Genomic DNA, 18,353 nt, shown 5'->3' with positions numbered 1-18,353 from the left:
ATCTTAGCTCAAACAGCTGCAAATCCTGTTTGCCCAGCACGGGGACCTTGAGTTCTATAAGATAAAGCCATAAACATGTTTGTCTGAGTCTTCTATCAAAAGTTACAGCGATTTATATGAAGTTGTACAAAAACGCTTTATTTCGCCAAGACAGTGCGTTTCTCACTGTTACATGCATTTGAATGGGGAACTCGACCGAAACAAAGTATAGGTTTTCATTATGTGTATAACTTGAAAATCTTAGCTCCAACAGCTGCAAATCCTGTTTTTCCAGCACGGGGACCTTGAGTTCTATAAGATAAAGCTATAAACATGTTTGTCTGAGTCTTCTATCAAAAGTTACAGCGATTTATATGAAGTTGTTCAAAAACGCATTATTTCGCCAAGACAATGCGTTTCTCACTGTTACATGCATTTGAATGGGGAACTCGCCTGAAACAAAGTATAGGTTTTCATTATGTGTATAACTTGAAAATCTTAGCTCCAACAGCTGCAAATCCTGTTTGCCCAGCACGGGGACCTTGAGTTCTATAAGATAAAGCCATAAACATGTTTGTCTGAGTCTTCTATCAAAAGTTACAGCGATTTATATGAAGTTGTACAAAAACGCTTTATTTCGCCAAGACAGTGCGTTTCTCACTGTTACATGCATTTGAATGGGGAACTCGACCGAAACAAAGTATAGGTTTTCATTATGTGTATAACTTGAAAATCTTAGCTCCAACAGCTGCAAATCCTGTTTTCCCAGCACGGGGACCTTGAGTTCTATAAGATAAAGCCATAAACATGTTTGTCTGAGTCTTCTATCAAAAGTTACAGCGATTTATATGAAGTTGTTCAAAAACGCATTATTTCGCCAAGACAATGCGTTTCTCACTGTTACATGCATTTGAATGGGGAACTCGCCTGAAACAAAGTATAGGTTTTCATTATGTGTATAACTTGAAAATCTTAGCTCCAACAGCTGCAAATTCTGTTTGCCCAGCACGGGGACCTTGAGTTCTATAAGATAAAGCCATAAACATGTTTGTCTGAGTCTTCTATCAAAAGTTACAGCGATTTATATGAAGTTGTACAAAAACGCTTTATTTCGCCAAGACAGTGCGTTTCTCACTGTTACATGCATTTGAATGGGGAACTCGACCGAAACAAAGTATAGGTTTTCATTATGTGTATAACTTGGAAATCTTAGCTCAAACAGCTGCAAAACCTGTTTTCCCAGCACGGGGACCTTGAGTTCTATAAGATAAAGCCATAAACATGTTTGTCTGAGTCTTCTATCAAAAGTTACAGCGATTTATATGAAGTTGTACAAAAACGCTTTCTTTCGCCAAGACAGTGCGTTTCTCACTGTTACATGCATTTGAATGGGGAACTCGACCGAAACAAAGTATAGGTTTTCATTATGTGTATAACTTGGAAATCTTAGCTCAAACAGCTGCAAAACCTGTTTTCCCAGCACGGGGACCTTGAGTTCTATAAGATAAAGCCATAAACATGTTTGTCTGAGTCTTCTATCAAAAGTTACAGCGATTTATATGAAGTTGTACAAAAACGCTTTCTTTCGCCAAGACAGTGCGTTTCTCACTGTTACATGCATTTGAATGGGGAACTCGACCGAAACAAAGTATAGGTTTTCATTATGTGTATAACTTGAAAATCTTAGCTCCAACAGCTGCAAATCCTGTTTTCCCAGCACGGGGACCTTGAGTTCTATAAGATAAAGCCATAAACATGTTTGTCTGAGTGTTCTATCAAAAGTTACAGCTATTTATATGAAGTTGTACAAAAACGCTTTCTTTCGCCAAGACAGTGCGTTTCTCACTGTTACATGCATTTGAATGGGGAACTCGCCTGAAACAAAGTATAGGTTTTCATTATGTGTATAACTTGGAAATCTTAGCTCAAACAGCTGCAAAACCTGTTTTCCCAGCACGGGGACCTTGAGTTCTATAAGATAAAGCCATAAACATGTGTATCCGAGTCTTCTATCAAAAGTTACAGCTATTTATATGAAGTTGTACAAAAACGCTTTCTTTCGCCAAGACAGTGCTTTTCTCACTGTTACATGCATTTGAATGGGGAACTCGACCGAAACAAATTATAGGTTTTCATTATGTGTATAACTTGAAAATCTTAGCTCCAACAGCTGCAAATCCTGTTTTCCCAGCACGGGGACCTTGAGTTCTATAAGATAAAGCCATAAACATGTTTGTCTGAGTCTTCTATCAAAAGTTACAGCGATTTATATGAAGTTGTTCAAAAACGCTTTATTTCGCCAAGACAATGCGTTTCTCACTGTTACATGCATTTGAATGGGGAACTCGCCTGAAACAAAGTATAGGTTTTCATTATGTGTATAACTTGGAAATCTTAGCTCAAACAGCTGCAAAACCTGTTTTCCCAGCACGGGGACCTTGAGTTCTATAAGATAAAGCCATAAACATGTGTATCCGAGTCTTCTATCAAAAGTTAGCTATTTATATGAAGTTGTTCAAAAACGCTTTCTTTCGCCAAGACAGTGCGTTTCTCACTGTTACATGCATTTGAATGGGGAACTCGCCTGAAACAAAGTATAGGTTTTCATTATGTGTATAACTTGAAAATCTTAGCTCCAACAGCTGCAAATCCTGTTTGCCCAGCACGGGGACCTTGAGTTCTATAAGATAAAGCCATAAACATGTTTGTCTGAGTCTTCTATCAAAAGTTACAGCGATTTATATGAAGTTGTACAAAAACGCTTTATTTCGCCAAGACAGTGCGTTTCTCACTGTTACATGCATTTGAATGGGGAACTCGACCGAAACAAAGTATAGGTTTTCATTATGTGTATAACTTGGAAATCTTAGCTCAAACAGCTGCAAAACCTGTTTTCCCAGCACGGGGACCTTGAGTTCTATAAGATAAAGCCATAAACATGTTTGTCTGAGTCTTCTATCAAAAGTTACAGCTATTTATATGAAGTTGTACAAAAACGCTTTCTTTCGCCAAGACAGTGCGTTTCTCACTGTTACATGCATTTGAATAGGGAACTCGCCTGAAACAAAGTATAGGTTTTCATTATGTGTATAACTTGAAAATCTTAGCTCCAACAGCTGCAAATCCTGTTTGCCCAGCACGGGGACCTTGAGTTCTATAAGATAAAGCCATAAACATGTTTGTCTGAGTCTTCTATCAAAAGTTACAGCTATTTATATGAAGTTGTACAAAAACGCTTTCTTTCGCCAAGACAGTGCGTTTCTCACTGTTACATGCATTTGAATGGGGAACTCGACCGAAACAAAGTATAGGTTTTCATTATGTGTATAACTTGAAAATCTTAGCTCCAACAGCTGCAAATCCTGTTTGCCCAGCACGGGGACCTTGAGTTCTATAAGATAAAGCCATAAACATGTTTGTCTGAGTCTTCTATCAAAAGTTACAGCGATTTATATGAAGTTGTTCAAAAACGCATTATTTCGCCAAGACAATGCGTTTCTCACTGTTACATGCATTTGAATGGGGAACTCGCCTGAAACAAAGTATAGGTTTTCATTATGTGTATAACTTGAAAATCTTAGCTCCAACAGCTGCAAATCCTGTTTTCCCAGCACGGGGACCTTGAGTTCTATAAGATAAAGCCATAAACATGTTTGTCTGAGTCTTCTATCAAAAGTTACAGCTATTTATATGAAGTTGTACAAAAACGCTTTCTTTCGCCAAGACAGTGCTTTTCTCACTGTTACATGCATTTGAATGGGGAACTCGACCGAAACAAAGTATAGGTTTTCATTATGTGTATAACTTGAAAATCTTAGCTCCAACAGCTGCAAATCCTGTTTGCCCAGCACGGGGACCTTGAGTTCTATAAGATAAAGCCATAAACATGTTTGTCTGAGTCTTCTATCAAAAGTTACAGCGATTTATATGAAGTTGTACAAAAACGCTTTATTTCGCCAAGACAGTGCGTTTCTCACTGTTACATGCATTTGAATGGGGAACTCGACCGAAACAAAGTATAGGTTTTCATTATGTGTATAACTTGGAAATCTTAGCTCAAACAGCTGCAAAACCTGTTTTCCCAGCACGGGGACCTTGAGTTCTATAAGATAAAGCCATAAACATGTTTGTCTGAGTCTTCTATCAAAAGTTACAGCTATTTATATGAAGTTGTACAAAAACGCTTTCTTTCGCCAAGACAGTGCGTTTCTCACTGTTACATGCATTTGAATAGGGAACTCGCCTGAAACAAAGTATAGGTTTTCATTATGTGTATAACTTGAAAATCTTAGCTCCAACAGCTGCAAATCCTGTTTGCCCAGCACGGGGACCTTGAGTTCTATAAGATAAAGCCATAAACATGTTTGTCTGAGTCTTCTATCAAAAGTTACAGCTATTTATATGAAGTTGTACAAAAACGCTTTCTTTCGCCAAGACAGTGCGTTTCTCACTGTTACATGCATTTGAATGGGGAACTCGACCGAAACAAAGTATAGGTTTTCATTATGTGTATAACTTGAAAATCTTAGCTCCAACAGCTGCAAATCCTGTTTGCCCAGCACGGGGACCTTGAGTTCTATAAGATAAAGCCATAAACATGTTTGTCTGAGTCTTCTATCAAAAGTTACAGCGATTTATATGAAGTTGTTCAAAAACGCATTATTTCGCCAAGACAATGCGTTTCTCACTGTTACATGCATTTGAATGGGGAACTCGCCTGAAACAAAGTATAGGTTTTCATTATGTGTATAACTTGAAAATCTTAGCTCCAACAGCTGCAAATCCTGTTTTCCCAGCACGGGGACCTTGAGTTCTATAAGATAAAGCCATAAACATGTTTGTCTGAGTCTTCTATCAAAAGTTACAGCTATTTATATGAAGTTGTACAAAAACGCTTTCTTTCGCCAAGACAGTGCTTTTCTCACTGTTACATGCATTTGAATGGGGAACTCGACCGAAACAAAGTATAGGTTTTCATTATGTGTATAACTTGAAAATCTTAGCTCCAACAGCTGCAAATCCTGTTTGCCCAGCACGGGGACCTTGAGTTCTATAAGATAAAGCCATAAACATGTTTGTCTGAGTCTTCTATCAAAAGTTACAGCGATTTATATGAAGTTGTACAAAAACGCTTTATTTCGCCAAGACAGTGCGTTTCTCACTGTTACATGCATTTGAATGGGGAACTCGACCGAAACAAAGTATAGGTTTTCATTATGTGTATAACTTGAAAATCTTAGCTCCAACAGCTGCAAATCCTGTTTTCCCAGCACGGGGACCTTGAGTTCTATAAGATAAAGCCATAAACATGTTTGTCTGAGTCTTCTATCAAAAGTTACAGCGATTTATATGAAGTTGTACAAAAACGCTTTATTTCGCCAAGACAGTGCGTTTCTCACTGTTACATGCATTTGAATGGGGAACTCGACCGAAACAAAGTATAGGTTTTCATTATGTGTATAACTTGGAAATCTTAGCTCAAACAGCTGCAAAACCTGTTTTCCCAGCACGGGGACCTTGAGTTCTATAAGATAAAGCCATAAACATGTTTGTCTGAGTCTTCTATCAAAAGTTACAGCTATTTATATGAAGTTGTACAAAAACGCTTTCTTTCGCCAAGACAGTGCGTTTCTCACTGTTACATGCATTTGAATGGGGAACTCGCCTGAAACAAAGTATAGGTTTTCATTATGTGTATAACTTGAAAATCTTAGCTCCAACAGCTGCAAATCCTGTTTTCCCAGCACGGGGACCTTGAGTTCTATAAGATAAAGCCATAAACATGTTTGTCTGAGTCTTCTATCAAAAGTTACAGCTATTTATATGAAGTTGTACAAAAACGCTTTCTTTCGCCAAGACAGTGCGTTTCTCACTGTTACATGCATTTGAATGGGGAACTCGACCGAAACAAAGTATAGGTTTTCATTATGTGTATAACTTGAAAATCTTAGCTCCAACAGCTGCAAATCCTGTTTGCCCAGCACGGGGACCTTGAGTTCTATAAGATAAAGCCATAAACATGTTTGTCTGAGTCTTCTATCAAAAGTTACAGCGATTTATATGAAGTTGTACAAAAACGCTTTATTTCGCCAAGACAGTGCGTTTCTCACTGTTACATGCATTTGAATGGGGAACTCGACCGAAACAAAGTATAGGTTTTCATTATGTGTATAACTTGAAAATCTTAGCTCCAACAGCTGCAAATCCTGTTTTCCCAGCACGGGGACCTTGAGTTCTATAAGATAAAGCCATAAACATGTTTGTCTGAGTCTTCTATCAAAAGTTACAGCGATTTATATGAAGTTGTTCAAAAACGCATTATTTCGCCAAGACAATGCGTTTCTCACTGTTACATGCATTTGAATGGGGAACTCGCCTGAAACAAAGTATAGGTTTTCATTATGTGTATAACTTGAAAATCTTAGCTCCAACAGCTGCAAATTCTGTTTGCCCAGCACGGGGATCTTGAGTTCTATAAGATAAAGCCATAAACATGTTTGTCTGAGTCTTCTATCAAAAGTTACAGCGATTTATATGAAGTTGTACAAAAACGCTTTATTTCGCCAAGACAGTGCGTTTCTCACTGTTACATGCATTTGAATGGGGAACTCGACCGAAACAAAGTATAGGTTTTCATTATGTGTATAACTTGGAAATCTTAGCTCAAACAGCTGCAAAACCTGTTTTCCCAGCACGGGGACCTTGAGTTCTATAAGATAAAGCCATAAACATGTTTGTCTGAGTCTTCTATCAAAAGTTACAGCGATTTATATGAAGTTGTACAAAAACGCTTTCTTTCGCCAAGACAGTGCGTTTCTCACTGTTACATGCATTTGAATGGGGAACTCGACCGAAACAAAGTATAGGTTTTCATTATGTGTATAACTTGGAAATCTTAGCTCAAACAGCTGCAAAACCTGTTTTCCCAGCACGGGGACCTTGAGTTCTATAAGATAAAGCCATAAACATGTTTGTCTGAGTCTTCTATCAAAAGTTACAGCGATTTATATGAAGTTGTACAAAAACGCTTTCTTTCGCCAAGACAGTGCGTTTCTCACTGTTACATGCATTTGAATGGGGAACTCGACCGAAACAAAGTATAGGTTTTCATTATGTGTATAACTTGAAAATCTTAGCTCCAACAGCTGCAAATCCTGTTTTCCCAGCACGGGGATATTGAGTTCTATAAGATAAAGCCATAAACATGTTTGTCTGAGTCTTCTATCAAAAGTTAGAGCTATTTATATGAAGTTGTACAAAAACGCTTTCTTTCGCCAACACAGTGCGTTTCTCACTGTTACATGCATTTGAATGGGGAACTCGACCGAAACAAAGTATAGGTTTTCATTATGTGTATAACTTGAAAATCTTAGCTCCAACAGCTGCAAATCCTATTTGCCCAGCACGGGGACCTTGAGTTCTATAAGATAAAGCCATAAACATGTGTATCCGAGTCTTCTATCAAAAGTTACAGCGATTTATATGAAGTTGTACAAAAACGCTTTATTTCGCCAAGACAGTGCGTTTCTCACTGTTACATGCATTTGAATGGGGAACTCGACCGAAACAAAGTATAGGTTTTCATTATGTGTATAACTTGAAAATCTTAGCTCCAACAGCTGCAAATCCTGTTTTCCCAGCACGGGGACCTTGAGTTCTATAAGATAAAGCCATAAACATGTTTGTCTGAGTCTTCTATCAAAAGTTACAGCGATTTATATGAAGTTGTTCAAAAACGCATTATTTCGCCAAGACAATGCGTTTCTCACTGTTACATGCATTTGAATGGGGAACTCGCCTGAAACAAAGTATAGGTTTTCATTATGTGTATAACTTGGAAATCTTAGCTCAAACAGCTGCAAAACCTGTTTTCCCAGCACGGGGACCTTGAGTTCTATAAGATAAAGCCATAAACATGTTTGTCTGAGTCTTCTATCAAAAGTTACAGCGATTTATATGACGTTGAACAAAAAAGCTTTATTTCGCCAAGACAGTGCGTTTCTCACTGTTACATGCATTTGAATGGGGAACTCGACCGAAACAAAGTATAGGTTTTCATTATGTGTATAACTTGGAAATCTTAGCTCAAACAGCTGCAAAACCTGTTTTCCCAGCACGGGGACCTTGACTTCTATAAGATAAAGCCATAAACATGTTTGTCTGAGTCTTCTATCAAAAGTTACAGCGATTTATATGAAGTTGTTCAAAAACGCATTATTTCGCCAAGACAATGCGTTTCTCACTGTTACATGCATTTGAATGGGGAACTCGCCTGAAACAAAGTATAGGTTTTCATTATGTGTATAACTTGGAAATCTTAGCTCAAACAGCTGCAAAACCTGTTTTCCCAGCACGGGGACCTTGAGTTCTATAAGATAAAGCCATAAACATGTTTGTCTGAGTCTTCTATCAAAAGTTACAGCGATTTATATGACGTTGAACAAAAAAGCTTTATTTCGCCAAGACAGTGCGTTTCTCACTGTTACATGCATTTGAATGGGGAACTCGACCGAAACAAAGTATAGGTTTTCATTATGTGTATAACTTGGAAATCTTAGCTCAAACAGCTGCAAAACCTGTTTTCCCAGCACGGGGACCTTGAGTTCTATAAGATAAAGCCATAAACATGTGTATTCGAGTCTTCTATCAAAAGTTACAGCTATTTATATGAAGTTGTACAAAAACGCTTTCTTTCGCCAAGACAGTGCGTTTCTCACTGTTACATGCATTTGAATGGGGAACTCGCCTGAAACAAAGTATAGGTTTTCATTATGTGTATAACTTGGAAATCTTAGCTCCAACAGCTGCAAATCCTGTTTTCCCAGCACGGGGACCTTGAGTTCTATAAGATAAAGCCATAAACATGTTTGTCTGAGTCTTCTATCAAAAGTTACAGCGATTTATATGAAGTTGTACAAAAACGCTTTATTTCGCCAAGACAGTGCGTTTCTCACTGTTACATGCATTTGAATGGGGAACTCGACCGAAACAAAGTATAGGTTTTCATTATGTGTATAACTTGGAAATCTTAGCTCAAACAGCTGCAAAACCTGTTTTCCCAGCACGGGGATATTGAGTTCTATAAGATAAAGCCATAAACATGTTTGTCTGAGTCTTCTATCAAAAGTTACAGCTATTTATATGAAGTTGTACAAAAACGCTTTCTTTCGCCAAGACAGTGCGTTTCTCACTGTTACATGCATTTGAATGGGGAACTCGACCGAAACAAAGTATAGGTTTTCATTATGTGTATAACTTGAAAATCTTAGCTCCAACAGCTGCAAATCCTGTTTTCCCAGCACGGGGACCTTGAGTTCTATAAGATAAAGCCATAAACATGTTTGTCTGAGTCTTCTATCAAAAGTTACAGCTATTTATATGAAGTTGTACAAAAACGCTTTCTTTCGCCAAGACAGTGCGTTTCTCACTGTTACATGCATTTGAATGGGGAACTCGACCGAAACAAAGTATAGGTTTTCATTATGTGTATAACTTGAAAATCTTAGCTCCAACAGCTGCAAATCCTGTTTGCCCAGCACGGGGACCTTGAGTTCTATAAGATAAAGCCATAAACATGTTTGTCTGAGTCTTCTATCAAAAGTTACAGCGATTTATATGAAGTTGTACAAAAACGCTTTATTTCGCCAAGACAGTGCGTTTCTCACTGTTACATGCATTTGAATGGGGAACTCGACCGAAACAAAGTATAGGTTTTCATTATGTGTATAACTTGAAAATCTTAGCTCCAACAGCTGCAAATCCTGTTTTCCCAGCACGGGGACCTTGAGTTCTATAAGATAAAGCCATAAACATGTTTGTCTGAGTCTTCTATCAAAAGTTACAGCGATTTATATGAAGTTGTTCAAAAACGCATTATTTCGCCAAGACAATGCGTTTCTCACTGTTACATGCATTTGAATGGGGAACTCGCCTGAAACAAAGTATAGGTTTTCATTATGTGTATAACTTGAAAATCTTAGCTCCAACAGCTGCAAATTCTGTTTGCCCAGCACGGGGACCTTGAGTTCTATAAGATAAAGCCATAAACATGTTTGTCTGAGTCTTCTATCAAAAGTTACAGCGATTTATATGAAGTTGTACAAAAACGCTTTATTTCGCCAAGACAGTGCGTTTCTCACTGTTACATGCATTTGAATGGGGAACTCGACCGAAACAAAGTATAGGTTTTCATTATGTGTATAACTTGGAAATCTTAGCTCAAACAGCTGCAAAACCTGTTTTCCCAGCACGGGGACCTTGAGTTCTATAAGATAAAGCCATAAACATGTTTGTCTGAGTCTTCTATCAAAAGTTACAGCTATTTATATGAAGTTGTACAAAAACGCTTTCTTTCGCCAAGACAGTGCGTTTCTCACTGTTACATGCATTTGAATGGGGAACTCGACCGAAACAAAGTATAGGTTTTCATTATGTGTATAACTTGAAAATCTTAGCTCCAACAGCTGCAAATCCTGTTTGCCCAGCACGGGGACCTTGAGTTCTATAAGATAAAGCCATAAACATGTTTGTCTGAGTCTTCTATCAAAAGTTACAGCGATTTATATGAAGTTGTACAAAAACGCTTTATTTCGCCAAGACAGTGCGTTTCTCACTGTTACATGCATTTGAATGGGGAACTCGACCGAAACAAAGTATAGGTTTTCATTATGTGTATAACTTGAAAATCTTAGCTCCAACAGCTGCAAATCCTGTTTTCCCAGCACGGGGACCTTGAGTTCTATAAGATAAAGCCATAAACATGTTTGTCTGAGTCTTCTATCAAAAGTTACAGCGATTTATATGAAGTTGTTCAAAAACGCATTATTTCGCCAAGACAATGCGTTTCTCACTGTTACATGCATTTGAATGGGGAACTCGCCTGAAACAAAGTATAGGTTTTCATTATGTGTATAACTTGAAAATCTTAGCTCCAACAGCTGCAAATTCTGTTTGCCCAGCACGGGGACCTTGAGTTCTATAAGATAAAGCCATAAACATGTTTGTCTGAGTCTTCTATCAAAAGTTACAGCGATTTATATGAAGTTGTACAAAAACGCTTTCTTTCGCCAAGACAGTGCGTTTCTCACTGTTACATGCATTTGAATGGGGAACTCGACCGAAACAAAGTATAGGTTTTCATTATGTGTATAACTTGGAAATCTTAGCTCAAACAGCTGCAAAACCTGTTTTCCCAGCACGGGGACCTTGAGTTCTATAAGATAAAGCCATAAACATGTTTGTCTGAGTCTTCTATCAAAAGTTACAGCGATTTATATGAAGTTGTACAAAAACGCTTTCTTTCGCCAAGACAGTGCGTTTCTCACTGTTACATGCATTTGAATGGGGAACTCGACCGAAACAAAGTATAGGTTTTCATTATGTGTATAACTTGGAAATCTTAGCTCAAACAGCTGCAAAACCTGTTTTCCCAGCACGGGGACCTTGAGTTCTATAAGATAAAGCCATAAACATGTTTGTCTGAGTCTTCTATCAAAAGTTACAGCGATTTATATGAAGTTGTACAAAAACGCTTTCTTTCGCCAAGACAGTGCGTTTCTCACTGTTACATGCATTTGAATGGGGAACTCGACCGAAACAAAGTATAGGTTTTCATTATGTGTATAACTTGGAAATCTTAGCTCAAACAGCTGCAAAACCTGTTTTCCCAGCACGGGGACCTTGAGTTCTATAAGATAAAGCCATAAACATGTTTGTCTGAGTCTTCTATCAAAAGTTACAGCGATTTATATGAAGTTGTACAAAAACGCTTTCTTTCGCCAAGACAGTGCGTTTCTCACTGTTACATGCATTTGAATGGGGAACTCGACCGAAACAAAGTATAGGTTTTCATTATGTGTATAACTTGAAAATCTTAGCTCCAACAGCTGCAAATCCTGTTTTCCCAGCACGGGGACCTTGAGTTCTATAAGATAAAGCCATAAACATGTTTGTCTGAGTGTTCTATCAAAAGTTACAGCTATTTATATGAAGTTGTACAAAAACGCTTTCTTTCGCCAAGACAGTGCGTTTCTCACTGTTACATGCATTTGAATGGGGAACTCGCCTGAAACAAAGTATAGGTTTTCATTATGTGTATAACTTGGAAATCTTAGCTCAAACAGCTGCAAAACCTGTTTTCCCAGCACGGGGACCTTGAGTTCTATAAGATAAAGCCATAAACATGTGTATCCGAGTCTTCTATCAAAAGTTACAGCTATTTATATGAAGTTGTACAAAAACGCTTTCTTTCGCCAAGACAGTGCTTTTCTCACTGTTACATGCATTTGAATGGGGAACTCGACCGAAACAAAGTATAGGTTTTCATTATGTGTATAACTTGAAAATCTTAGCTCCAACAGCTGCAAATCCTGTTTGCCCAGCACGGGGACCTTGAGTTCTATAAGATAAAGCCATAAACATGTTTGTCTGAGTCTTCTATCAAAAGTTACAGCGATTTATATGAAGTTGTTCAAAAACGCTTTATTTCGCCAAGACAATGCGTTTCTCACTGTTACATGCATTTGAATGGGGAACTCGCCTGAAACAAAGTATAGGTTTTCATTATGTGTATAACTTGGAAATCTTAGCTCAAACAGCTGCAAAACCTGTTTTCCCAGCACGGGGACCTTGAGTTCTATAAGATAAAACCATAAACATGTGTATCCGAGTCTTCTATCAAAAGTTAGCTATTTATATGAAGTTGTACAAAAACGCTTTCTTTCGCCAAGACAGTGCGTTTCTCACTGTTACATGCATTTGAATGGGGAACTCGCCTGAAACAAAGTATAGGTTTTCATTATGTGTATAACTTGAAAATCTTAGCTCCAACAGCTGCAAATCCTGTTTTCCCAGCACGGGGACCTTGAGTTCTATAAGATAAAGCCATAAACATGTTTGTCTGAGTCTTCTATCAAAAGTTACAGCGATTTATATGAAGTTGTACAAAAACGCTTTATTTCGCCAAGACAGTGCGTTTCTCACTGTTACATGCATTTGAATGGGGAACTCGACCGAAACAAAGTATAGGTTTTCATTATGTGTATAACTTGGAAATCTTAGCTCAAACAGCTGCAAAACCTGTTTTCCCAGCACGGGGACCTTGAGTTCTATAAGATAAAGCCATAAACATGTTTGTCTGAGTATTCTATCAAAAGTTACAGCTATTTATATGAAGTTGTACAAAAACGCTTTCTTTCGCCAAGACAGTGCGTTTCTCACTGTTACATGCATTTGAATGGGGAACTCGACCGAAACAAAGTATAGGTTTTCATTATGTGTATAACTTGAAAATCTTAGCTCCAACAGCTGCAAATCCTGTTTTCCCAGCACGGGGACCTTGAGTTCTATAAGATAAAGCCATAAACATGTTTGTCTGAGTCTTCTATCAAAAGTTACAGCGATTTATATGAAGTTGTTCAAAAACGCATTATTTCGCCAAGACAATGCGTTTCTCACTGTTACATGCATTTGAATGGGGAACTCGCCTGAAACAAAGTATAGGTTTTCATTATGTGTATAACTTGAAAATCTTAGCTCCAACAGCTGCAAATTCTGTTTGCCCAGCACGGGGACCTTGAGTTCTATAAGATAAAGCCATAAACATGTTTGTCTGAGTCTTCTATCAAAAGTTACAGCGATTTATATGAAGTTGTACAAAAACGCTTTATTTCGCCAAGACAGTGCGTTTCTCACTGTTACATGCATTTGAATGGGGAACTCGACCGAAACAAAGTATAGGTTTTCATTATGTGTATAACTTGGAAATCTTAGCTCAAACAGCTGCAAAACCTGTTTTCCCAGCACGGGGACCTTGAGTTCTATAAGATAAAGCCATAAACATGTTTGTCTGAGTCTTCTATCAAAAGTTACAGCGATTTATATGAAGTTGTACAAAAACGCTTTCTTTCGCCAAGACAGTGCGTTTCTCACTGTTACATGCATTTGAATGGGGAACTCGACCGAAACAAAGTATAGGTTTTCATTATGTGTATAACTTGGAAATCTTAGCTCAAACAGCTGCAAAACCTGTTTTCCCAGCACGGGGACCTTGAGTTCTATAAGATAAAGCCATAAACATGTTTGTCTGAGTCTTCTATCAAAAGTTACAGCGATTTATATGAAGTTGTACAAAAACGCTTTCTTTCGCCAAGACAGTGCGTTTCTCACTGTTACATGCATTTGAATGGGGAACTCGACCGAAACAAAGTATAGGTTTTCATTATGTGTATAACTTGAAAATCTTAGCTCAAACAGCTGCAAATCCTGTTTTCCCAGCACGGGGACCTTGAGTTCTATAAGATAAAGCCATAAACATGTTTGTCTGAGTGTTCTATCAAAAGTTACAGCTATTTATATGAAGTTGTACAAAAACGCTTTCTTTCGCCAAGACAGTGCGTTTCTCACTGTTACATGCATTTGAATGGGGAACTCGCCTGAAACAAAGTATAGGTTTTCATTATGTGTATAACTTGAAAATCTTAGCTCCAACAGCTGCAAATCCTGTTTTCCCAGCACGGGGACCTTGAGTTCTATAAGATAAAGCCATAAACATGTTTGTCTGAGTCTTCTATCAAAAGTTACAGCTATTTATATGAAGTTGTACAAAAACGCTTTCTTTCGCCAAGACAGTGCGTTTCTCACTGTTACATGCATTTGAATGGGGAACTCGACCGAAACAAAGTATAGGTTTTCATTATGTGTATAACTTGAAAATCTTAGCTCCAACAGCTGCAAATCCTGTTTGCCCAGCACGGGGACCTTGAGTTCTATAAGATAAAGCCATAAACATGTTTGTCTGAGTCTTCTATCAAAAGTTACAGCGATTTATATGAAGTTGTACAAAAACGCTTTATTTCGCCAAGACAGTGCGTTTCTCACTGTTACATGCATTTGAATGGGGAACTCGACCGAAACAAAGTATAGGTTTTCATTATGTGTATAACTTGAAAATCTTAGCTCCAACAGCTGCAAATCCTGTTTTCCCAGCACGGGGACCTTGAGTTCTATAAGATAAAGCCATAAACATGTTTGTCTGAGTCTTCTATCAAAAGTTACAGCGATTTATATGAAGTTGTTCAAAAACGCATTATTTCGCCAAGACAATGCGTTTCTCACTGTTACATGCATTTGAATGGGGAACTCGCCTGAAACAAAGTATAGGTTTTCATTATGTGTATAACTTGAAAATCTTAGCTCCAACAGCTGCAAATTCTGTTTGCCCAGCACGGGGACCTTGAGTTCTATAAGATAAAGCCATAAACATGTTTGTCTGAGTCTTCTATCAAAAGTTACAGCGATTTATATGAAGTTGTACAAAAACGCTTTCTTTCGCCAAGACAGTGCGTTTCTCACTGTTACATGCATTTGAATGGGGAACTCGACCGAAACAAAGTATAGGTTTTCATTATGTGTATAACTTGGAAATCTTAGCTCAAACAGCTGCAAAACCTGTTTTCCCAGCACGGGGACCTTGAGTTCTATAAGATAAAGCCATAAACATGTTTGTCTGAGTCTTCTATCAAAAGTTACAGCGATTTATATGAAGTTGTACAAAAACGCTTTCTTTCGCCAAGACAGTGCGTTTCTCACTGTTACATGCATTTGAATGGGGAACTCGACCGAAACAAAGTATAGGTTTTCATTATGTGTATAACTTGGAAATCTTAGCTCAAACAGCTGCAAAACCTGTTTTCCCAGCACGGGGACCTTGAGTTCTATAAGATAAAGCCATAAACATGTTTGTCTGAGTCTTCTATCAAAAGTTACAGCGATTTATATGAAGTTGTACAAAAACGCTTTCTTTCGCCAAGACAGTGCGTTTCTCACTGTTACATGCATTTGAATGGGGAACTCGACCGAAACAAAGTATAGGTTTTCATTATGTGTATAACTTGAAAATCTTAGCTCCAACAGCTGCAAATCCTGTTTTCCCAGCACGGGGACCTTGAGTTCTATAAGATAAAGCCATAAACATGTTTGTCTGAGTGTTCTATCAAAAGTTACAGCGATTTATATGAAGTTGTACAAAAACGCTTTCTTTCGCCAAGACAGTGCGTTTCTCACTGTTACATGCATTTGAATGGGGAACTCGCCTGAAACAAAGTATAGGTTTTCATTATGTGTATAACTTGGAAATCTTAGCTCAAACAGCTGCAAAACCTGTTTTCCCAGCACGGGGACCTTGAGTTCTATAAGATAAAGCCATAAACATGTGTATCCGAGTCTTCTATCAAAAGTTACAGCTATTTATATGAAGTTGTACAAAAACGCTTTCTTTCGCCAAGACAGTGCTTTTCTCACTGTTACATGCATTTGAATGGGGAACTCGACCGAAACAAAGTATAGGTTTTCATTATGTGTATAACTTGAAAATCTTAGCTCCAACAGCTGCAAATCCTGTTTGCCCAGCACGGGGACCTTGAGTTCTATAAGATAAAGCCATAAACATGTTTGTCTGAGTCTTCTATCAAAAGTTACAGCGATTTATATGAAGTTGTTCAAAAACGCTTTATTTCGCCAAGACAATGCGTTTCTCACTGTTACATGCATTTGAATGGGGAACTCGCCTGAAACAAAGTATAGGTTTTCATTATGTGTATAACTTGGAAATCTTAGCTCAAACAGCTGCAAAACCTGTTTTTCCAGCACGGGGACCTTGAGTTCTATAAGATAAAGCCATAAACATGTGTATCCGAGTCTTCTATCAAAAGTTACAGCTATTTATATGAAGTTGTACAAAAACGCTTTCTTTCGCCAAGACAGTGCGTTTCTCACTGTTACATGCATTTGAATGGGGAACTCGCCTGAAACAAAGTATAGGTTTTCATTATGTGTATAACTTGAAAATCTTAGCTCCAACAGCTGCAAATCCTGTTTTCCCAGCACGGGGACCTTGAGTTCTATAAGATAAAGCCATAAACATGTTTGTCTGAGTCTTCTATCAAAAGTTACAGCGATTTATATGAAGTTGTACAAAAACGCTTTATTTCGCCAAGACAGTGCGTTTCTCACTGTTACATGCATTTGAATGGGGAACTCGACCGAAACAAAGTATAGGTTTTCATTATGTGTATAACTTGGAAATCTTAGCTCAAACAGCTGCAAAACCTGTTTTCCCAGCACGGGGACCTTGAGTTCTATAAGATAAAGCCATAAACATGTTTGTCTGAGTCTTCTATCAAAAGTTACAGCTATTTATATGAAGTTGTACAAAAACGCTTTCTTTCGCCAAGACAGTGCGTTTCTCACTGTTACATGCATTTGAATGGGGAACTCGACCGAAACAAAGTATAGGTTTTCATTATGTGTATAACTTGAAAATCTTAGCTCCAACAGCTGCAAATCCTGTTTTCCCAGCACGGGGACCTTGAGTTCTATAAGATAAAGCCATAAACATGTTTGTCTGAGTCTTCTATCAAAAGTTACAGCGATTTATATGAAGTTGTACAAAAACGCTTTATTTCGCCAAGACAGTGCGTTTCTCACTGTTACATGCATTTGAATGGGGAACTCGACCGAAACAAAGTATAGGTTTTCATTATGTGTATAACTTGGAAATCTTAGCTCAAACAGCTGCAAAACCTGTTTTCCCAGCACGGGGACCTTGAGTTCTATAAGATAAAGCCATAAACATGTTTGTCTGAGTCTTCTATCAAAAGTTACAGCGATTTATATGAAGTTGTACAAAAACGCTTTCTTTCGCCAAGACAGTGCGTTTCTCACTGTTACATGCATTTGAATGGGGAACTCGACCGAAACAAAGTATAGGTTTTCATTATGTGTATAACTTGAAAATCTTAGCTCCAACAGCTGCAAATCCTGTTTTCCCAGCACGGGGACCTTGAGTTCTATAAGATAAAGCCATAAACATGTTTGTCTGAGTGTTCTATCAAAAGTTACAGCTATTTATATGAAGTTGTACAAAAACGCTTTCTTTCGCCAAGACAGTGCGTTTCTCACTGTTACATGCATTTGAATGGGGAACTCGCCTGAAACAAAGTATAGGTTTTCATTATGTGTATAACTTGGAAATCTTAGCTCAAACAGCTGCAAATCCTGTTTGCCCAGCACGGGGACCTTGAGTTCTATAAGATAAAGCCATAAACATGTTTGTCTGAGTCTTCTATCAAAAGTTACAGCGATTTATATGAAGTTGTACAAAAACGCTTTATTTCGCCAAGACAGTGCGTTTCTCACTGTTACATGCATTTGAATGGGGAACTCGACCGAAACAAAGTATAGGTTTTCATTATGTGTATAACTTGAAAATCTTAGCTCCAACAGCTGCAAATCCTGTTTTCCCAGCACGGGGACCTTGAGTTCTATAAGATAAAGCCATAAACATGTTTGTCTGAGTCTTCTATCAAAAGTTACAG

The sequence above is a fragment of the Diplotaxodon limnothrissa genome, linkage group LG7, assembly GCF_057381915.1.
Source record: "Diplotaxodon limnothrissa isolate DT_005_m linkage group LG7, D_limnothrissa_male_GT1.1, whole genome shotgun sequence".
NCBI classification, from domain to species: Eukaryota; Metazoa; Chordata; class Actinopteri; order Cichliformes; family Cichlidae; genus Diplotaxodon; species Diplotaxodon limnothrissa.
This window is presented reverse-complemented; position numbering follows the sequence as displayed.